Source organism: Lithobates pipiens, unplaced genomic scaffold (assembly GCF_037356315.1).
Source record: "Lithobates pipiens isolate NorthernLeopardFrog02 unplaced genomic scaffold, aLitPip1_a1.2 Scaffold_18, whole genome shotgun sequence".
Lineage (NCBI taxonomy): Eukaryota > Metazoa > Chordata > Amphibia > Anura > Ranidae > Lithobates > Lithobates pipiens.
The window spans coordinates 453390971-453414658 of NW_027507758.1; positions in this window are offsets into that span (position 1 = coordinate 453390971).

A 23688-nucleotide genomic window follows, 5' to 3' on the forward strand; every position below is an offset into this window, starting at 1 on the left:
AAGGCTCTTTGCGAAGACCGTCCCATAGGGCGCAGGAGTGAGATAGGGATGGGGACATGATGGGCGGCCTGGCTTTGGGCGGGCACCATAAAAGAAAATCTAGTGTAAAGGAGGGTACCGAACAGCGTTCTATGGACTGCCAATCCGGTTTCTCATATTTGGAGTAGATCGAGGAGAGTTGGGCTAGGCGAGCTGCAAGGTAGTATTTGTGGAGGTTAGGCAGACCCAACCCCCCCCTGCGTCTGTGCAGGAAGAGCGTGTTTTGCGGTAGACGGTAACCCTTATTACCCCAGATATATTTCAGTATTTTGCTTTGCAGAGAGCAAAGGTGGTCCTTCCGAACTGGTATTGGCAGGGCTCGAAAATAGTAGAGGATTTTGGGGAGAAGGGTCATTTTTATGGAGTTAATCCGGCCAAGCCAGGATAGTTCGTGTTTAGACCATGAGGAGAGATCAGTTTCCAGCTGTCTGTATAATTTGGGGTAATTGTGGGCATACAACATCTCTATTTTAGGTGTAAGGGAGATACCCAAGTATTGGATGGCAGTGTCACTCCATTGGAACGGAAAGGATTGTTTGAGTGAGAGGACTTGGTGGGTGGGGAGAGAAATATTCAACGCCACAGACTTGGAGTAATTAACCCTCAAGCCTGAGACCTTGGCAAAGTCGTCCAATACCCGGGATAAGTTGGGCAGGGTTGTGAGGGGGGAAGTGAGGAACAACAGTATGTCGTCCGCGAAGAGTCCACATTTGTGCGTTTGACTACCGCATTGGACACCTCCAATGTCTATATTGTGGCGGACTGCGATCGCCAGTGATTCAATGGCTATTGCAAATATGAGGGGGGACAGGGGGCACCCCTGTCTGGTCCCCCTGGTGATGGGTATTGGCTCAGAGAGGTATCCCTGCATTCGAATTTGGGCCCTCGGCTGGGAGTATAAGGCCCGTAATAAGCCCAGGAAGCGAGCCCCAAATCCCCACCTGTCAAAGAGCTGGAAGATGTACTGCCATGAGACCGAGTCGAAAGCCTTCTGAATATCTAAGGAAAGGAGGAAGCCAGATTGTCCGGGTCCCCCTTCCCAATTAGACTGCAAAATGGAGATAATATCAATCGCCCTCCGAATTTGATCAGGTCCCTGTCTGCCGGGGATAAAACCAACTTGGTCCTTGTGGACGTAGCGTCCGATAAAGGAGGCTAACCTATTGGCCATAACTTTCGTGAGAATTTTGAGATCATTATTAATAAGGGAAATCGGTCTGTAGTTGCTGACATCTTCCAAGTTCTTGCCAGGTTTGGGGATGACCGTGATATACGCCGTGTTAAGGTGGGGATCCAGGGGGTCTCCATTAGCTTTATGATTACCGAGATTGGCCAGGTGAGGGGCTAGCGTGTTGGCAAAGGCTTTATAGTAAGGGATCGAAAGACCGTCGGGTCCAGGGGCGGAGCTTTTTTTAAGAGCCTTTATGACTTCCAGAATCTCCTCTGCCTGGAAGGGGGCTTCCATAACTTGTTTGTGAACGTCCGATAAGGCCGGGATGGGAAGTCCCTCCAAAAACTTTGGAAGGAGGTTATCTTTGGGAGGTGGGGAGCTACTGTAGAGAGAGGTGTAAAAGTTCTGAAAGGCATTCAGAACTGTGACCGGATTAGACGTGGGCGGGAGTCCTGCGCTTCTGATCCGAGGGAGGGTGCTCAGCTTGGTTCTAGGGGAGAGTCTATTAGCCAGGAGTGTGCCTATTTTGTCCGCCTGTGAGTAAAATTTGTGGCCAGACCACCTAACCGATTTTTCAGCTTTCGTGGTGAGGGCGAGATTGAGTTCTAAGCGAGTCTTGTCTAGTATGGAGGTGGGGGTGCGGAGGGGGTCCTTTTTGTGAAGAGCTCTGAGTTTAGAGTATTCCTCTTCTAGCTTCAGGATGGTTGATTGCCTTTCCCGTTTTATTTGAGAACCTAATTGCATGAATTTTCCCCTAATATATGCTTTGTGCGCCGCCCACAGGGTTTCGGGGGAGACATCAGGAGTCGCATTAATAGAGAAATATTCCTGCAATGCTTTGTCGAGATCCATAACTCGTGATGGCTCCGAAAGGAGGGATTCATTTAACCTCCAATGCCTAGGGTGTCTCCCACTCGAACCCCCCAGGGCCGTCACAATTACCAGTGAGTGATCCGAGATCACTGTGTCAGTGATGGAGGCTTTGAGCATCCTGGGAAGGAGCGAGGAGGGGACAAGTATGTGGTCTATGCGTGCATATGATTGGTGAGGCGCTGAGAAGTGAGTGTAGTCTCTCTTTGTGGGGTTTAATTCCCGCCAGACATCGGATAACCCATGAGCGTGCAGCAATTTGGCGATCCGTAAGCTTGCCTTCGTGGGCCTGGTTAAGCGGGAACGTGAGGGGGAGGATTTATCAAGTCCTTGATCAAAGGCGACGTTAGAGTCCCCTCCGACAATAACCGTTCCCTCTAAAAGAGGTGCTAAGGTGCGCAGCAGGGATTCGAAGAATTTGGCCTGACCCGTGTTCGGGGCGTAGTAGGAGACCAAGGAGTAAAGTTGGTCCCCCACAGTGCCCTTTACAAGTAAATACCTGCCCTCCGGATCCGCTTTTTCAAAACTTTTATTGAATTTGCATGTTTTGGCAATCAAAATGGCTACCCCCCTGGTCTTGGATTCCGCGTTGGCTAAGAAGAACTGAGGGAAGTGGGCATGTAGGAACTTGGGACTATACCGGATAGGAAGGTGGGTTTCCTGAAGTAGAATTATATCTAGTTTCAGGGATTTGTAGTAATCAAGGGCTTTTCTCCGTTTGATGGGGGAATTAAGACCCTGAATGTTATGGGAGGCTATCTTAAGCCTAGCAGCCTGTGGATCAGCCATGGAGCAGAGGGGGAGCCCAGCATCTGAAAGCGACCTCACTTACCCAATCCATAGCGGGGTTCTTGGTCAGGGCATTGGGATCGGTGGCCCGAGGTTGTCTCCCAGGATACCATGTCGACTGGGTTGGCTCAGCCCAACCTGAGGAGAAAAAAAATAGTGTCATGTAAACATTCAACGGGGGTAGCTTACCATCAAGGGGGGAGAGAGGGGGAGAAAGGGCAAGGAAAGAAAGGGTTCCTGAGAAGAGAAAGAGGAGATCAGGGCAGGAGACACCCCCCGAAATCCCAAGAACAAACAATGAAGACGACCGACCCATAAGGTCAGAAGTCCCGACCCTCAGACGCCTGGGATAGGCCGAGGGAGGGAGAGTTACACATGTGGTCCCTCGCGGAACTGGGGACCCCTAGTCGGGTAACTACCCGAGCTGTGAAATCAACTTTAAATAGCAATAACATATAAGCAGCAATATACAAAAAAAGGAATTTTTCTTGAGGCACGGCTAAACATAATGTCTAGAAGACACTGGGACTAAACAATGAATGCTGTTCTTTAGGCAGAAGGTAGGATGGTATATCCAGGGGGGGTGCTGTGGAATGCAGCCCCCTGGGAAATCCTCAAAGCAACCTTAGGGCCCATTTCGAGGGGATGTAAAAAAATATGAGGGGTTACGGGCAGTCCAGTAGATGGACGAAGTACTGCATAGCGTCCCGGAATATTGGAGGCAATGGGGAGAAGGGTAGCACAAGGGTAGCACAAGTCCTAGGCAAGGGGAGGGCAAAAAGGGTTGGAGGGCCAAACTTTCATTGTTTGGGGAGCAGTCCTCCGGCCCTCTCCAGGACCTCGGACGGTCAGTCACAGAATGGAGAGTCTGAAAATGGGACTGGAAGTTGCTCAGGTGGGTGCATTATCCTTGACCTTCTTGGCTCTTCCGGAGGTCCACAACGGGGATTGTGGGCTGTTAGGAGTGGGTCGTTTGTTGGATCCTTGGCTAGGGTTAGAAGTGTCCATGTCAGCTTCTTGAGAAATGATTTTCAGCCTGGTGAGGAGCTTTTCCCCCTCGGGGAAAGTGGAGAAGGCAAAAGACTTCCCTTTGTCCGTGAACCTGACCGCAAATGGGAATGCCCATTTGTATTTTATGTCTTTTTGTGACATTGCAAGCAAGAGGGGTTTTAGAGCTCTCCGTCTCTGTATAGTGGAGGGGGAGAGGTCCGCAAAGATCTGAACCTGGTGGCCCTGGTAATTGACGTGTTGCAGGGATCTGGCTCTCTTCATAACTTCTTCTTTCACCGAGAAGTGATGTGGCTTGGCCAGAACATCTCGCGGGGTGCCATCCTTCCTAGGGGGGCCGAGGGTTCTATGGACCCGGTCAAGTTCAAGCTTAGTAGCTGGGATGTCAGGGATTAGCTGTTGAATGAGGTCTTGCACCGCCCTGGACACATCAGTTATTGATTCTGGAAGCCCGCGAATTCTGACGTTATATCTGCGGGACCTATTTTCGAGGTCATCTATACGGGCCATGGCTATGTCCAATTGCTCCTGTACTGAGTAAATGTGCCTGGAGTTTTGGATGGATCTGGCTATGGTATCCTCCATTTTATGTTCGATCGTTTCGATCCGGGAGCCTAGGTTAATAAAATCAGCTTTCAATTCCCCCGTGATTTGCAAGGCAGTTTGGGAGAGGCCCCTCTCTAATAGTTCAGAGAATTTGCCAAACAGGGCATCCATGTGGGAGACTGGGTCTGCATGAGCAGCCTCGTGGGGGGCCATGGCGGCCTGGGTAACCCTGTAGGTCCCCGCTGGGGAGGGGGAGAACTCCTGGATGGTGCGTTCCAGCAGAGAGACCGTGGAGGCCGGGGATGGTGTGGCTTCCTTGGGGAGACCCCTGGGGTTGCCTGGGGTGGCGTGGAGAGGAGGAAAGTCTGTATCTGACCTGAAATCCACTGTGCCTGCGGATCTGTGATCCTGAGACAGGAGCTGTGCTGCGGTGGCCATCTTGGATTTCTCCCTCACGTCCAATGAAGCGAACAGCGGGCCCAGATTGCGTTTAGCCAGTCCACCGGTCATTCAGAAATGTGCCCCAACACTTCGGGAGTCCGCCCCTATAGCTCGGGGAGCGGAAGGGTAGCCGTGTCGTGCGGTAGGGGTTCCGTCGTTCCGCGAGGCAGCGGAGCTTTAGATGATCGCGGCCATCTTGGAAGCCTCGCGCATGCGCACTCCTTTACTGGGTTTTTTTTAAGCAAAAAAAATGCGTTTGAAAAATTGCTGCGCAAATGTCATGCAAGATAAAAAGTTGCAACGACCACCAATGTATTCTCTAGGGTCTTTGCTAAAAAAACATATATAATTTTTAGGGTTCTATGTAATTTTCTAGCAAAAAAATGATGATTTTTACATGTAGGAGAGAAATGTCAGAATTGTCATGGGTGCTCCAGACCGCCTGATGGTGCTCCCTGCATGTTGGGATTCTGTATGTGGCCACGCTGTGTAAAAGTCTCACACATGTGGTATTGCCAGACTCAAGAGTAATAGCAGAATGTGTTTTGGGGTGTAATTTGTGGTATGCATATGTTGTGTGTGAGAAATAAACTGATAATATGACAATTTAGTGAAAAAAAAAAGGAAAAAAAATCTTGATTTTGCAAAGAATTGTGGGAAAAAATGACAACTTAAAAAAACTCATCATGTCTCTTACTAAATACCTTGGAATGTCTTCTTTGCAAAAAGGGGTCATTTGGGGGTTATTTGTACTTTTATGGCATGTTAGAGTCTCAAGAATTGAAATAGGCCGTCAGTACTTCAGGTGTGATCAATTTTCAGATATTGGCACCATAACTTGTGAACGCTATAACTTTCACAAAGACCAAATAATATACACCAATTTGAATTATTTTTTCAAAAGATATGTAGTAGTATAAATTTTGGCCAAAATAATCTGCAAAGTTTTATAACAGAAACGAAGAAAATTTTTTTTTTTTTTTACAGAGTTTTCGGTCTTTTATTCTTTTATAGCACAAAAAAAAAAAACAGTGGTGATTAAATACCACCAAAAGAAAGCTCTATTTGTGTGAAAAAAAGGACAAAAATGTCATAAGGGTACAGTGTTGCATGTGTAATTGTCATTCAAAATGTGAGAGCACCGAAAGCTGAAAATTGGTCTGGTTATTAAGGGTGTTTAAGTGGCAAGTGGTCAAGTGGTTAATTGATAGACAGAATATCAGTACACATGCAGAAAAGGTGAAGAGCATTATTTTTTTGTCAATGTTAGCATATACATCTATTTTACCATCATTCCATCTAAATTATATTTATTTGCTTATAGGAGAAAACAAACATTAGCACAACTATATATTTGCCACATCTATCTAACCTGTCTTAACATAGTCATTTCATTTAGATAATGTATTTTATTCTAACAGAAGCACAGGTGTCTTATCTGACATCAAGGACAACTGTGAAATATTTCAAAATGCTGCAGACGCTTTAGATATTGCTGGATTCTTCTATGTCTGGACATTTGACTTCCCACTGACTGACACAAACAATACATTTGGCTAAAGGAACAATATATACACCTCATGTTTATTCTCTTTATCTAGTTATATATGGTTAGTAAATGCTGGAATATATACTGTTTGTTTACATATTTATAAAGTAGGGAATCTGACATTCTCCAAACAATTTACTGCAGGTAAATATTCTAGGTGTATGCCTTTTAAATGACAGTAATTGATTTCTCACCACTTTCACTGTTTTTTAAATACCCACTGTAGCCTTTGGATATGAAGTCAAATTGATAAAACAACAACAATAGCTAGTTGCCCTTCACAATGAGGATTTTTTATTTATTTTTTGCTTACCATTTTGGTTGCTATGATTGAATGGTTATATCGTCCATCTGTTTCAGTTTCTCACAAACACCAGTAATTTTATACTTTGATTGAGTACATGGTCTTCTTTACCTCAAGCCTTATTGGTTGCATAAATATCTTTAAAATTATAGTTCTACCCACATTGCATGGCAATTGGAATAATGCTCAGATATTTTACCAAATTTCCTCACAGAGGTTTTGTGAGGCCTTAGGCAAAACATAGACATAAGGCCCTGCCCCGCTCACCAGCTACACAGCAGCCTTCCCAGCTTAAGATCCTCGTGCGGTGGATGGGAAGGGTGACGTGCGGGGATGCAACGTCACTCCTCATTGACTGATGGGTGGAGTTCCACAAGTCTTAGGTTATGCAAGAGGTGAGTGTCACAGGGCTCTTAATGCTGCCTGCCCACAGCAGTGTTAAGGTGTCCTGTCACCTCTCAAATAAAGTCACATTGCAAATAAGCTGTTCAGTCACCACGTGGCCTGCTTAAGTGAGACAGGGTTCTTAAAGCTGCCTGAGCACAGCAGTGTTTAGGTCTCCTGTCCCTCAAAACTGGGGTAATGTGTGTAACACTACCCCCGAAGGAACTGTTGGTAATTTTGGGTTCTCTGTTCTGTGCCTCAACTCCAAGAACACCCTCAGCCCCTCTGACACACCTGGTTGATTGAATCACTACAGACGCATGTAGCAACACCAGCGTATATTACCTTTCACCTTATTGTAGGATCTACTGTAGGCAATATAGGAACACACACCTGCTTAGTGGTAGACACTATTTGACTATCATTAAGAACTTGCATAAATGACACTTAAAGTACAATTCACCAAACAGAGTAGAACTGCCCTCAGGTAATACAGGTGAACAAATATATCTATATAAGCAGCTCTATATCAATAGCAGAAAATCAATACAAGAATAGGTGAATCAATATTTAGCAACACTACTTTACTCTAAATGTGTCCAAAGAATTAGAAGTTTTCTAGTGATTTTTCAGTGCACTCAAAAAAAAATTAGAGAAGGCGGGGTACTCCTTTAACCACTTGAACACTGGGCACTTAAATCCCCTTCCTAACCAGACCAATTTTCAGCTTTCGATGCTCTCACATTTTGAATGACAATTACTTAGTCATGCAACAGTGTACCCATATGAAATTTTCATCCTTTTTTTTCACATAAACAGAGTTTTCTTTTGGTGGTATTTGATCACCTCTGGGTTTTTATTTTTTGTGCTATAAATTTAAAAAGACCTAAAATGTAGTAAAAAAATGCACTTTTCTTTATTTCTATTATAAAATGTTGCAAATAAGTAATTTTCTTCATAAATTTGGGCCAAAATGTATACTGCTACATATCTATGGTCAAAATAACCCAAATTAGTGGATATTATTTAATCTATGTGAAAATTATAGAGTCTATGGTGCCAATCACTGAAAATCGAACACATCTGATCACACCTGATTTACTGAGGCCTATCTAATTTCTTGAGACCCTAACAAGCCAGGAAAGTACAAATACTCACAAAATGACCCTTTTTGGAAAATAAATATTCCAAGGTATTTAGTAAGGAGCATGGTTAGTTTTTTTAAGTTGTCATTTTTTCCCACAATTCTTTGCAAAATGAAGATTTTTTTATTTATTTCTTTTCACACCAAAGTGTCATTATAACAGGTTATTTCTCTCACATGGCATATACATTCCACAAATGACACCCCGAAATATATTCTGCTACTCCTCCTGAGTATGGCAATACCACATGTATGAGACTTTTAGACAGCCTGGCCATATATAGAGGCCCAACATTGAAGTAGCACATTCATTCAGCATAAATTACACATCTAATCTCTGTACCACCTATTACATTTTTGAAGGCCCTGGAGCACTAGGACAATGGAAACGCCCACAAAGTGACCCAATTTTGGAAAGTAAACACCCCAAAGTATAATCTATGAGGCATAATGAGCCTTTTGAATGGTTAATTTTTTTCCAGAAATTTTTGGAAAATGTGAAGAAAAATTAAAACACATTTTTTTTACACAAAGTTGTCCATTTCTAAGACATTTCCAACACATAGCATGTACATAGCAAAAATGACAACCCCAAAATATATTCCACTACTCCTCCTGAGTATGGTGATACCACATGTGTGAGACTTTTATACAGCCTGGACATATACAGAGGCCCAACATTGAAGTAGCACATTCAGGCATTCTAGGAGCATAGATTACACATCTAATTTCCTTACAATCTATCATATGTTTGAATGTCCTTAATAATTCTAACACATAGCATGAGAATACCAAGAATTATACCCTAAAATACATTCTGCTAAGCAAAGGGTAAACAAAAGATTACCTGTGGTTTTAGTAGTGCAGTTGTCAACAGGATGAGAGCCCTGATCCAGGCCGCAGAAAGCAAGCAGGGACATGGTCAGCGACAGTGAATGGAAGTGTCCAGGCAGCAGACAGGAATGTTGTCCATAGTCAGTACAGGCAGGGATACTGTCCATATACAGTCTAGGGTCAGCGCAAGTAGAGACAATGTCTGCAGTGCCAAAATATGGTCCTTGAGACTTCCACGTAGGTGTCATTATGGATTGTCGTGACAATGTGGACATTTCGTCTGTCCCTCCACTCAACAGCCAATAGCTCCTGGTTCCACAAAGATGCCATCTCCCCTTGCCATAGCCTTACACATGCTACAGGAGAAGGTCAGAGACTGCAGACTTACTACAGGAGACAGTCAGAGACTGTGGGCATACTACAGGAGAAGGTCAGACTGTGGACATACCACAAGAGACGGCCACAGACTGTGCGCATGCTACATTAGCTGGTCAGAGACTGCGGGCATGCTACAGAAGCTGGTCAGAGACTGCAGACATGCTACAGGAGCTGGTCAGAGACTGCAGGCATACTACAGGAGATGGTCAGAGACTGTGGGGATGCTACAGGAGCTAGTCAGAGACTGTGGACATACTACAGGAGCTGGTCAGAGACTGTGGGCATACTACAGGAGGCGGTCAGAGATTGCGAACATGCTACAGGAGATGGTCAGAAACTGCGGGCATGCTACAGGAGATGGTTAGAGACTGTGAGCATAATACATGAGACAGTCAGAGACTGTGAAGATGCTACAGGAGCTGATTAGAGACTGCGGGCATACTACAGGAGCTGGTCAGAGACTGCAAGCATACTACAGAAGATGGCCAGAGATTGTGGGCATGCTACATGCTACATGAGATGGTCAGAGACTGTGAACATACTACAGGAGATGGTTAGAGACTGCAAGCATGATACAGGAGACAGTCAGAGACTGGGGGCATGATACAGGAGACAATCAGAAACTGCAGGCATACTACAGGAGACAGTCAGAGACTGCAGGCATACTACAGGAGCTGGTCAGAGACTGCGGGCATACTACAGGAGATGGTGAGAGACTGCATGCATGCTACAGGAGATGGTCAGAGACAGCGGGCATACTATAGGAGATGATCAGAGACTGCAGTTCTTATGCATGTTCCTATGGATGGCAGTAGATATTGGCTGACCAGCCCACTGTCCTCTTCCTATGGAGTCCTGAGTGCACTTCCCTGAAAGCTTTCCCGGGCTCCTGGCTCTCTCCCCGTCCCCTTCAGCTGGCCTGGGCATGCTGTGGACTGGTTTCCTCACTTAGGATTACAATGGGCACGCCAGTCCTTGGGACTACTTGTCTCACAATCCTCTGCTGCTTTTTTTATTCTATTTCTTCCCTGGCCAATACAAAGGAGGGGGAAGAAACATAGTGGGCCTCTGTGCTGGCCAGAGCCGCTCTCGAGAACAGCTGAGTGAGGAGGAGAAGGAGAGGAGGAGAAGGAGAGGGGGGAAAGAAGAGCCCACAGGTGCAGCTGCTCTCTCTCCACATAGATACACAGGTTCTCTGATCTCCTGCTGTTCTGCTCTCCTCCTCTGACAGGATGAGGGAGGGGGAATGAGCAGGTGACGGTCAGCAGGATACACAGAGAGCCATCTTCCCATTGCTATGGTGGCGGCAGCACAGTCTCTCCTCCTCTGACCTGCTCTTGTCATTTGCTGGCAGAGAGCAAGCAGGATGGGGATCAGTGGCACCCGCTACATGTGTTAGGCAAATTAGGAGGCCACGAGGCACCTGTTAGTGCGAGGTCTAAGGCGACTGCCTAATTTGCCTAATTAGAGAGCCGCCTCTGCTTTCTCATAGGCCTCCCTTACTGAAGGCAGCTTAGCCTTCCCCAATTTTTGCAGGTACTTTATTGCCTCCCAGCTCACATATGTATATGATTAGCTACATTCAACCTCTCTCAATCCCTCTACCACTCTGATGTCACTATTTTGTGGATCTATTTCATTTTTCAAAGATGACATTTACAGGTTTGTACCCTCTCGTTGCTCCAAGTACTCCCCTGAGTATGTTTCCTAGCCTAGGCTGGTGAAAAAATGCTGTTTTCAGTCTCCTTGTGTACTTCATCCAGGACTCCATTATGGCAAAGCCACAACTTGCAAGAACTTTGAGGACAATACTGAATTTGCTTTTTGTATTTTAATCTCTCAATGCATTTCAAGATTCTTTTAACTAGGTGCTGCTTGGTTTATTGTTATTCAATATTTAAAAATCATTGTCCAGGTTTGTTCTTCTTATTAAATAATAATAATAATAATAATGTCAAGTTTAAATTAATGATATTTATAAAGTAATTATTTTTTTAGCACACAGCTTTCTTACTATATTGAAATTAAAAATACTAGCTGGCATTCTAGTGCCTTCTCTTTCCTAATATGACAGACAGCTATCATAAAGTCATAGACTTAAAGCAAGATGATGACGAAATAAACTTCAGCTGTGTCAATGGGTTTGAGTTAATACAGGAGTAGAGGCTGTTCAATGGGAAAAATATTTCTTACTGTGCAAACTAAACATTTACTGAGCTTAGTAAACAATATTAAACTGTGTTTACTTCAATCAACCAATCAAGTGCTACTACAAATATATTGTTTTTAAACTTCCCTCACAAGTAATTAGCAAAATACACTTTGCAATGTGACAATCTCTACTCCTTTAGTAAATCACCCCAATATTTGCACAGATATGGATACATTAAATGTTGTGAATGCTACTAATAGCTATTTAACATAATGCAACATGTTTCAGTTAGAGTAGCTCTTTTCAATATACATTTTTTTATCTATTACGTATTTTCTACAAATTTTAAGGATCTCTTTGATGAAGGGCAAGTTATATTGTAAGGAAGAAATATATTGAACTAAAGATGCTTTAGAAATGGCCTTAATACATTTAACCATCAGAATTTATGTTCATGACAACCCTAATGATTTTTACTGGCAAGAACATTAATTTTGAAAGATTAATTAAAGTGAGGACTATTGTGGCAGTCTCAAGCATTCAAAAATACTAAAACCAAATATCACATTTGCTAAAATGAGTGAGTAGTAGAAGAAGTAAAATGTGATGAGTAAAAGAAGTAAAATGTGATGAGTGGGTTTGAAAAGTGACAGGCAACAATATTTCACATGTCAAAATTGCCAATGTCAGCTTTCTCTTAATTCTGTCTTTTTTAAGAAGCTGGAGAAAAACAGAAAACCCTGTTTACTCTTACAATGTAAATAATTCTGTGTCCAAAAAACATTGCACTTCTTGTCTGCATTTTAAATATCGGACAGGAAAACATACAGAAAAAAAAACATGCATATGCAATACCTTTACAGTAGATTACATTCTATTACAAATTGTATTGTTCTACAAATAACAAAAATGAAGGATGAAGTATGAAGATTTAATAATGTTTGGCTACTGTTCATTTTAGGACTCAAACTACTAAAATCTAACAAAATCAATGTTATTGTTTGCTAATTATATGGGTCAGTAGTACAGATATTCTCAATATACCGATTGGTTTATGTCTCAACAGCACTTTGATATTACAATTATTTCAAGGCACATACTTCATTATGCGACATGCTTAGTATTTTACAAGTATATACAGGGTTTATCAGCATCACATTAGTCTGTTAACCACTTACAGACTGGACCATTTTGCTGGTCAAAGACCAGACCACTTTTTGCAATTCGGCACTGCGTCGCTGTAACTGACAATTGCGCAGTCGTGCGACGTGGCTCCCAAACAAAATTGATGTCCTTTTTTTCCCACAAATAGAGCTTTCTTTTGGTGGTATTTGATCACCCCTGCGGTTTTGTATTTTTTGCGCTATAAACAAAAATAGAGCGACAATATTGAAAAAAACGCATTATTTTTTACTTTTTGTTATAATAAATATCCCCCAAAAATATATATAAAAAAAAAATTTTTCCCTCAGTTTAGGCTGATACGTATTCTTCTACATATTTTTGGTTAAAAAAAAACGCAATAAGCGATTATTGATTGATTTGCGCAAAAGTTATAGCGTATACAAAATAGGGATAGTTTTATGGCACTTTTATAAAAAAAATTTGCTAGTAATGGCGGCGATCAGCGATTTTTATTGCGGCTGCGACATTATGGCGGACACATCGGACATTTTTGACACATTTTTGGGACCATTGGCATTAATACAGCAATCACTGCTATACAAATGCAGTGATTCCTGTGTAAATGACACTGGCAGTGAAGGGGTTAACCAGTGGGTGGAAGTGTAGGGGTTAAGTGTTCCTAGGGGTGTGTTACTAACTGTGGGGGGGGGGCTTTCATTTAGTGAACACTGATCTCTGCTCCAATCACATGGAGCAGAGATCAGCGTCACTAATTGCTAGGCAGAATGGAGAAATGCTGTTTACGCGGCATTTCCTCCATTCAGCCGTCCCGTGAGACGATCGCAGGTATGCCCACGGCGATCGAGTCCGCGGGACCCATGACCGGACTCACAGGGGGTCCCGACCTGCATGCGAGTGAGCCACCGGCAGCGCGCTCGCGATGGCAGGGCGGCATTGAAGATTGGACGTACCTGTACGCCAATATACCTGCCCATGCCATTCTGCCGACGTACATCGGTGTGCGGAACCAGTTAAACAATGTTTAAAGATAATCAACTGAATAAATAATTAGCATAAAGATATCTAGCAATTATTGGAAAGATTCATAATATTCTAAAGCAGAGTTCCACCCTTCACTGTCGGGCTCCCTCTTCCTCCCTCCTCCTTCCCTGGCCACCGGGCCAGTAGGAGACAGCAGCAGTGCCTCGCACATGCACAGTAGGGTTCCCGGCGTGAAGCCGTGAGGCAACACTGCCAGATTCCCTTACCTGCAATGGAGGTGGCAGCACCTGATAGCTGATGAAAACATCAGCTGCAGTGCCAACATCACTGGACTCCAGGACAGGTAAATGTCTGATTATTAAAAGTCAGCAGCTGTGGTATGTGCAGCTGCTGGCTTTTAATTTTTGCAGCGGTGGGCGAACCTCCGCTTTAAGGCAGTTTACATTTCTGGCAGTGAAGTGCCTAACTAAAACATAACAGTACATTTTAAATACATTAAGGCTTGGTTTTCCGCCTTAAGGCCTGTGACTCCCGGGGGTGGGGGGGTGTAGGTGGGGGTCGATCGCTGCCACCTCTATCTCCCACACGGGGGGGGGTATTTTTGGTTGTGACACCACCCCCCCCCCCCCCCCGAAAATATTGAGCAACAGCCACCACTGCTATTGTGGGTGGTTGAGGGTGCGGGAATTGCAGCGATTCCTGCGCCTGCAACCACCCACAGTCAAAACATGCTGCTGTTTAACCAATTCAATTCTGGGCAATTTTGCCCCCTTCTGGCCCAGACGAATTTTCAGCTTTTAGCACTGTTGCACTTTGAATGAAAATTGCACAGTCATTCAACACTGTACCAAACTTAATTTTTATGATTTTATTCCCACAACTAGAGCTTTCCTTTGATGGTATTTAATTAATTTTTTGCTAAATATACAAAAAAAAGACCGAAAATTTTGAAAATAAAAACACATTTTTCTTTGTTTCTTCTGTTATAAAATTTTGCAAATAACTAATCGTTCTTCATAAATTTAGGCCAATATGCATTCTACTACATTTCTTTGGTGAAAATAACCAAAATCTGTGTATATTATTTAGTCTGTAGGAAAGTTATAAAGTCCACAAACTATGGTATATATCTGATAATCGATCAATCCTGGTGTACTAACAGTCTATCTCGTTTCTTGAGGCCCAAAAATGTCAGGACAATGCAAATATCCCTCAAATTACCCCTTTTTGGAAAATAGACAGTCCAAGGTATTTAGTAAGAGGCATGGTTAGTTTTTTGAAGTTGTCCTTTTTTGCCATTGTTAATTGGAAAATAAACAAATTTAAATAAGAAAATCAAAATTTTTTTTTATACTCTCACCGGTGCATCATATAACTCATGTGACAGTGATCAGGAACATGGACTGATGATAGTATGAAAAAAAAATAATAATAATAATCATTGTTTTTCATTTTTTTATCATGTTTTTAACACACTGTGGCCAGAGCAATAAAATGTTACCATGGTACGACTCTGGGTAAGTGAAATTATGTGAAATTAATTTCATTATTATTATTATTATTATACAGGATTTATATAGCGCCAACAGTTTGAGCAGTGCTTTACAACATGAGGGCAGACAGTACACTTACAATACAGATCAATACAGGAGGGATCAGAGGGCCCTGCTCCTTTGAGCTTACAGTCTAGTAGGGAGGTTCAAGTGGAAACAAAAAGGTAAAAACTGTGGGTGATGAGCTGATGGAGAAAATGAAAATATAGTTGTTAGGTGTGGGTAGGATAAGCTTCTCTGAAGAGAAGGGTTTTCAGGGATTATCTAAATGCTAATAGAGTAGGAGATAAGCAGACTGATTGGGGTAAGGCATTCCATAGGATTGGAGAGGCTTTTAAAAAGTCCGGGAGGCGAGTATGGGAGGAGGTGATGAGGGAGCTAGAGAGCAGGAGGTCTTGAGAATGAGTATGGTTGGTATTAAGAGACTAGGCTAGTGATGTAGACTAAATTGTGGATGGCTTTGTAAGTAGTTGTTAGTATTTTGAATTTAATTTGTTGGGTGAGCGAAAGCTAGTGGAGGGATTGACAGAGAGTGGTAGCGGAAACAGAGTGATCAGTAAGGTGGATGAGTCTGGCAGCAGCATTCATGATGGATTGAAGAGGTGATAGACTATGTAGAAGTAAGCCAGGGAGTTGAAGTAGTCAAGGCGAGAGATGAGTAGTGAGGGAGTTAAGAGCTTTGTTGTGTCATTGGTTAGAAAGGGGCATATTTTGGAGATGTTTCAGAGGTTGGGGCGGCAAGATTTGGACAGTGATTGGATGTGGTGCTTAAAGTAGAGTTCAGAGTCCAGGACTTCTGCTAGAACCTAGGCATGTGAGGATAAGCTTATAGTTGTGCCATTGATTTTGACAGAGAGATCAGGGGAAGGGGAAGGGGCATATGGGGGAGGAAAAATTCTAAGTTTGGTTTTGGATAGATTAAGTTTGAGGAAGTGGTGTGAGATCCAGACTGATATATCAGATAGCAAATTAGAAATATGTGAGGAGACAATGGGAGTAAGCGGAGGGGTAGAGAAATAGATTTTTGTGCCGTCAGCGTAGAGGTGGTATTGGAAGCCATGGGAGGCTATCAGCTGACCCAAGGAAAATAGGAGAGGTCCAAGAACAGAACCTTGGGGGACCCCAACAGAGAAAGGAAGAGGAGAGAATGAAGTAGAGTTGTAAGAATCGCTAATGCCCCGTACACACAATCTGATTTTCCGACAACAAATGTTGGATGTGAGCTTGTTGGCTGAAAGTCCGACCGTGTGTATGCTCCATCGAACATTTGTTGGCAGATTTTCCACCAACAAATGTTGGCTAGAAGGTTTTCAAATTTTCGGCCAACAAAAGTCCGATGCACAAAAGTTCACGCATGGGGGGGAATCAAGCAGAAGGAGATGCACTGGCTATTGAACTTCCCTTTTCTCGGCTCATTATACGTCTTGTATGCACCACGTTCCCACATTCATAATTGTTGGCCAACATCTGTGTGACAGTGTGTATGCAAGACAAGTTTGAGCCACCATCCTTTGAACAAAAATTCACGGTTTTGTTGTAGGAAGAGAACCAGCTAAGAGTACAGTCACAGAGACCAAAGGTGTGGAGTTTTTTGAGGACAAGAGGGTGGTCAACCATATCAAAGGCAGCAGAGAGCTCCAGGAGTAGTACAGAATAGTGTCAATTGGTTTTGGTCGTTAGTAGATCGTTTGTTAGTTTTAGGACAGCAGTTTCTGTGGAATGTTGAGGAAAAAAATCCAGACTGAAGGGGATCAAGAAGGCTATTATCAGTGAGGTGGATGCTCAGTCAGTTGCAGACTAGACGTTCAAGGAGTTTGGATAAGAAGGGGAGCAGGGAGATGGGGCATAGGTTGTTAATATTGGATGGGTCTAGTGAGGGCTTTTTAAGTATGGGTCTGACAAGTGCATGTTTTAGATAGTCAGGGAAGATGCCAGAATAGAGGGAGAGATTTAAGATGTGGGTTAGAGAGTGTAGCATTGAGCCAGAGGGTGAATGTATCATTTGCGAGGGAACAGGATCCAGAGGGCAAGTGGTAAGGTGGATGTTAGCAAGTATTTTAGCAATCGTCTATAGTGGTTGAGTTGAAAGAAGGAAATAATGATTGTACCTGTGGGCTTGAAGTTTAAAGCGTGGAGGGTGTCTGAACAGTAGAGATCTCCTCGCGAATTGTATCAATCTTCTATTTGAAGTGATTGCCAATCTCCAGGGCAGTGAGTGAGTTGGCGAGTGGAGGCAGTGGAGGATGAAGTAGAGAGTTGAAGGCAGACAAGAGTTGACGGGGAAAGGAGTATTTTGCTAATGAGAGTGATAAAATAGGTCTGCTTGGCAGTGAGGAGGCTGGTATTGTATTTTTGGAGGGCAGATTTTTATTGGTTGAAACCTCTCTGAGACTTATGCCATGTACACATGATCGGATTTTCCGACAACAAAACCGTGGATTTTTGTTTGAAGGATGTTGACTCAAACTTGTCTTGCATACACACGGTCACACAAATATTGGCCAAAAATTCAGAATTTGAGAACAGAGTGGCGTACAACATGTACGACAGGACTATAAAAAGGAAGTTCAATAGCCAGTGCGGCTACTTCTGCTTGAATTATAGCATGCTTGAACTTTTGTTTGACGGACTTGTGTACACACGATCTGACTTTCTGACAACAAGTTTTGTTGGTGGAAAATTTAAGAACCTGCTATCAAACATTTGTTGGCAGAAATTCTGACAGCAAATGTTCGATGGAGCATACACGCAGCCAGACTTTCCAACAACAAGCTCACATTGAATATTTCCCATCGGACAAACCGACCGTGTGTACACAGTATTAGTCTTACCCCACAGGCGCTCATGAGCACGACTACATTTTTTCAGACTTCTAGTATCATCTGTTTGCCAAAGTTGAAGGGATTGGGGCCTGATTCTGTGTGTAGTGAGGGGGGTCAGTGAGTCCAGTGAGGCTAGAAGTTATGCGTTGTAGACAAACGGGGCTAGGTTGGTGCAGGATAGGGGTGAGATTTTGTCGTAGAGGTTGTGAATAGCAGAGTAGAGAAGAGAAAGGTTAAGATGACGTTCTGAGGGTAAATTTTAGGCGGTTGGAAGGAGAAGAGATGGGGGAGAGAGTGAAACTAATAAGGTGGTGATCAGAGAGAGGCAATGGATAGTTACAGAGGTTGCATGGAGTGCAAAGGGGAGAGAAAACGAGGTCATGGGTATTGCCTTCAGGTCAAAGGAGGAGCTTAGGCTGAGAAGTTTGGAAGTGACAGGAGTGTTAGTATTAATAGGGATGTTGAAGTCCCCGAGAACGATTGTGGGGATTTCAGAAGAAAGAAATTAGGGTAGCTAGACCGAGAAATCATCAAGAAAGGTTGATACTGGTCCAGGGGGCCTGTAGATCAAAGCTATCCTTAAGGAAACTGGTGAAAAGACTAATGCAGTGTGCTTCGAGAGAGGAGAGTGACAGAGAGGGAGGTGGTTGAAGTACCTGAAAGGCGCTATGTGGGTCTAGAAGGATTCAGACACCTCCTCCCTTATGTCCACTGGATCTGGGGGAGTGAGTCCAGAGAAGACCTGTCACTTACCTGGTGTTGGAGCCCAGAATGCAGGGAGCGGCCTCTCGTAAGCCTCTGGCTCGAGAACCCCTGGTAGAGGAGACAGGGACTCAAGAGTTCAGAGGGCACAAGTGTCTGATAGATGGCAGGTGTGGGACTGATCCGGACCTCTGAAGTAGCAGTAGAAAGGCAGGCAGGAACAGCAAGCTGGAACTGGTGACCGGAACACCGCAGACCGCTGAGAGGAGTTCTGTAGTGCAGCGGGAGTGCAGGATCTGCAGGCTGCGAAGTGGTGCACAGAAACTTGGCAGGAACACTGGAACAGCAGAGGTATGGAGATGCCTGAGCTTGGCAGGAACTCTGAAACAGCTGACAGCGAGGAGGTGACCTGTAGTACGGCAGGAGGCTGGAACAGCAGGTAGCAGGAAGGTACTCAGAGGTCAGGCAGGAACACAGGCAGGGGTCAGACAGGCCGGATCAATACTAGCGGGCAGAGCAGGTACCACACAGAGGCAGAAGGGTAGTCGAGGTACAGGTCGGGTCGGTAACAGGCGGTCATCAATCCAAAGGAAGAGGCAGAAGCATAGTCAGGCAGGCCAGGGTCGGAGGCAGGCAGCAAACAGACATCGTCAGGAGCAGGCTGGGTAGACAGGAATCAAGTAAACTGGTACAGGTAGCAGGATCACAGGAGACACTGTAGACAGGATAGCAAGGAGGCACAGTGACAGATTCCCTTAAATAGCCTTCTGGGCTCCAAAAACAGTCGCATGGCATGTCTGTGTGCACCCGCGTGCGTCCATGTGCACCCGTTTGCGTCATTGCGCACACGTGCGCCCGTTCGCGCCATCGCGCATCCACGTGCGCCCATCCGCGCCATCACGTACCCGCGTGCGCCCGTTCACGCTAACGTGCACCCTTGTGTACCGGTTAGCTCTTAGGATAGGGATTCTGCGGGCAGGTCTTCCATATACCACTGGATTACCAGGACGTCCTTGACAAGACCTGTCAGGGCTGGCTTAGCCCTTCCTTCTCTGGGCTGGCTGCTCAGCTGTCATCTAATTGCCAGCTCCCATCTCTCTCCACAGTTACCAGCTGTTCCTTATCCAGCTCATCTGACCTGCCTACTTAAAGCTGTCCAGCTCACTTCATATCTGCCTTCGCCTTGGTCACATCACAAGAAACCATTTCCTGTGGTTCTGTTCAAGGACTGAATTGCTGACATCCCTTCTGGCTCCTTATTCTTCTTGCTGTTGCTCTACTTGGATCCCTGACTTCTGGCCTGGCTAATTACCCGATCTGGTTATTGAACTCTGGACTGGCTCACTGCTCAATCTGGTTACTGGACTCTGGCTATGCTTTGACTACACTTTCTCTATTTACCTTTTTATTTTTATTTAATAAACAAGTGTGATTTAATTGTACTTCTGTCTTGGTCTGATTCATGGTTTCTGACAAGACCACCATGGGATAGGGCAGCAGAAGATGCAGTGTTGGATTTGTGAAGCCAGGTTTCGGTAATGGTGAGTAGATTAAATGAGAGAATATACACCAACAATATTGCGCAAAAGAAAATGGAAAAATAATAAGAAATGTGTATGGTTAGCAGCCAGCACGCTAAAACTAGGGATTTTTTTAGCTGGGAAATCGGTAAAAAATGTAGTGCAAGCGCTCAACCTGTATACACTTCTTATAGTGCTACAAAGTGATATAAGTTCAAATGTATATATAAAAAGTGAATACAATATTATAAAGGTACAAAATATAAACATATATATAGTGACTTATATATGTGTATATATAACAAAAAATAGTGATTAATAGGATATTATATCCCAAAAAGAGAAGACAGTGACTGTGGATATCTGTAAACAATAATCACAGTGATGAAGTCCATAAATGGATATATAGTCCAAAGCAATCGTGCAAAGTGCCAATAGCAACCAGGGTTCTGTAATGTTGTGACCGAAGAAAACAATATTTCACCATGTGACGATCCCACCACCGTATAGAGTGCAGGCTTACCGGATCTATATGACCCTAGCAGACATACGCCTCAGGGGTCAATCACAGCTTGCGATCCCAAAAAAGGTCTCAAGAATTGGATGTATCAGTCATGTCATATACGATCCCAACAGATCCCAACAGATGGCTAGATGTGGTCAATATTCCTCATGTGCATGTACAAATCCAACAACGACTCATAGGTAGGCATAGAAGATGAGAAGACAGAGCCAACATGGCATAATAACGTTTTTTTTAAAAAACTTTAATAAAATTTTTTTACTAAAACTCACATTTCAGGAAGAACAATCAAGCGTGTCAGAGAGATGAAAATGGCAGTAGCGGAGTCCTCCCGGCGCGTTTCGACCCACCGGTCATCATCAGATGATGACCGGTGGGTCGAAACGCGCCGGGAGGACTCCGCTACTGCCATTTTCATCTCTCTGACACGCTTGATTGTTCTTCCTGAAATGTGAGTTTTAGTAAAAAATTTTTATTAAAGTTTTTTAAAAAAAACGTTATTATGCCATGTTGGCTCTGTCTTCTCATCTTCTATGCCTACCTATGAGTCGTTGTTGGATTTGTACATGCACATGAGGAATATTGACCACATCTAGCCATCTGTTGGGATCTGTTGGGATCGTATATGACATGACTGATACATCCAATTCTTGAGACCTTTTTTGGGATCGCAAGCTGTGATTGACCCCTGAGGCGTATGTCTGCTAGGGTCATATAGATCCGGTAAGCCTGCACTCTATACGGTGGTGGGATCGTCACATGGTGAAATATTGTTTTCTTCGGTCACAACATTACAGAACCCTGGTTGCTATTGGCACTTTGCACGATTGCTTTGGACTATATATCCATTTATGGACTTCATCACTGTGATTATTGTTTACAGATATCCACAGTCACTGTCTTCTCTTTTTGGGATATAATATCCTATTAATCACTATTTTTTGTTATATATACACATATATAAGTCACTATATATATGTTTATATTTTGTACCTTTATAATATTGTATTCACTTTTTATATATACATTTGAACTTATATCACTTTGTAGCACTATAAGAAGTGTATACAGGTTGAGCGCTTGCACTACATTTTTTACCGAGTAGATTAAATGAGTTGGTGATAAAGAAGTCATGGAGAGAGGTGAGTTTGTTACAGACAGAGAGGGAATTCCAAAGGGCACAAGAGAAAGGGAGTCTGGTCTTAAGACGAGTAGAAATGGAAACAAAATTTTGTTGATTGCAGCTGCTGCCAGAGGGTGCAGGGTGATGAGTGCATGGGGTACAATAAAATGATGGAGGCCCGGGATTTGGGGATATATCTCCAGAGGTTGGGAGAAGAAGGAGGGATGAGAATCAGGATTTCATTGCTATAAACAAGCATTTTACTGAATTAAATTGATTAATTCAGTTTGTCTTGTTGTGATTAGCTGTGACTGGCCACAGCTAATCACATGGTACAGATGGGCTGTGATTACCCCTGTTTTTACCATGTTATCACTGTGACCAATCACAGCTAGCAACACAACTGTACACAAGGGATGGCATTAAAGGAAGCCATTCAAGTGTTTACAATTGTCATGTGATCTGCTGTGATTGGTCACATGGTACCGGCAGTGGGCCGGTACAATGATGCGGTACACAGTACACTGATGGACACAGATGGTGACAGATCACCACATGTAAGTGTAATTTCCTACTTATAGAATGGTCATAGCAATGGCATAGTTTCCAGCATTTCTCCCAAAAATTTTAATGACACCTTTTTTTTTGTGTGTCTAGAAAGCCACTGTAGGTGGAGCATGTACTTTACTTATAGGCGAAGCATTAATTTAATATAGGCGTGTAGGGACCGACTACTAATCATGTGACCACTGCGATAGCCAATCACAGTGGTCATGTAATCAACCAATCCTTACAGCGCTGACATATAGACCCTTTTAACCACTTGTCGACCAGCCGCCACAGTTGTACATAATGCTGTTTCACCCTGTGGCCACTAGGGGCACGCCGCCGGAGCCACACGCACATGCCCCCTGCTCGCCCACAGAGCTGATGCTAGTGTCTGGCAGTTGTGATCACGGCCAGGCTCCCACGAACGCTCGGGGCACACCGACAACTGCAATCTGTGTGTGTAGATACACAGTTTCCGGTTCTTTGAGGGGAGAAGAGACTGATCGTCTGTTCATTAGAGTATGAACAGCGATCTGTCATCTCCCCTACACAGTCTTCTCTCCCCTTCAGTTAGAACACACACTAGGGAACACAATTAACCCCTTGATCAGCCCCTAATGTTAACAACTTCCCTGACAGTGACATTTTTACAGTAATAAATGCATTTTTATAGCACTGATCTCTGTATAATTGCCAACGGTCCCAGAAATGTGTCAAAATTGTCCGACGGGTCCACCATAATGTCGCAGTCCTAATAAAAATCTCAGATCACTGCCATTACTACTAAAATATAAAAAATAATAATAAAAATGCCATACAACTATCCCCTATTTTGTATACGCTATAACTTTTGCACAAACCAATCAATATGCGCTTATTGTGATTTTTTTACCAAAAATATGTAGAATACATATCAGCCTAACCTGAGGATGGGTTTCTTATATATTTTTGGGGGATATTTATTATAACAAAAAGTAAAAAATACTGTGTTTATTTTCAAAATCGTCGCTATTTTTTTGTTTATAACGCAAAAATTAAAAACCGCAGAGGTTACAAATATCACCAAAAGAAAGCTCTATTTGTGGGAGAAAAAAAGGACGTCAATTTTTAATTAATCATGCACTTCTAACAGGGATTTGCCAGCAATGAAAAGATTAATG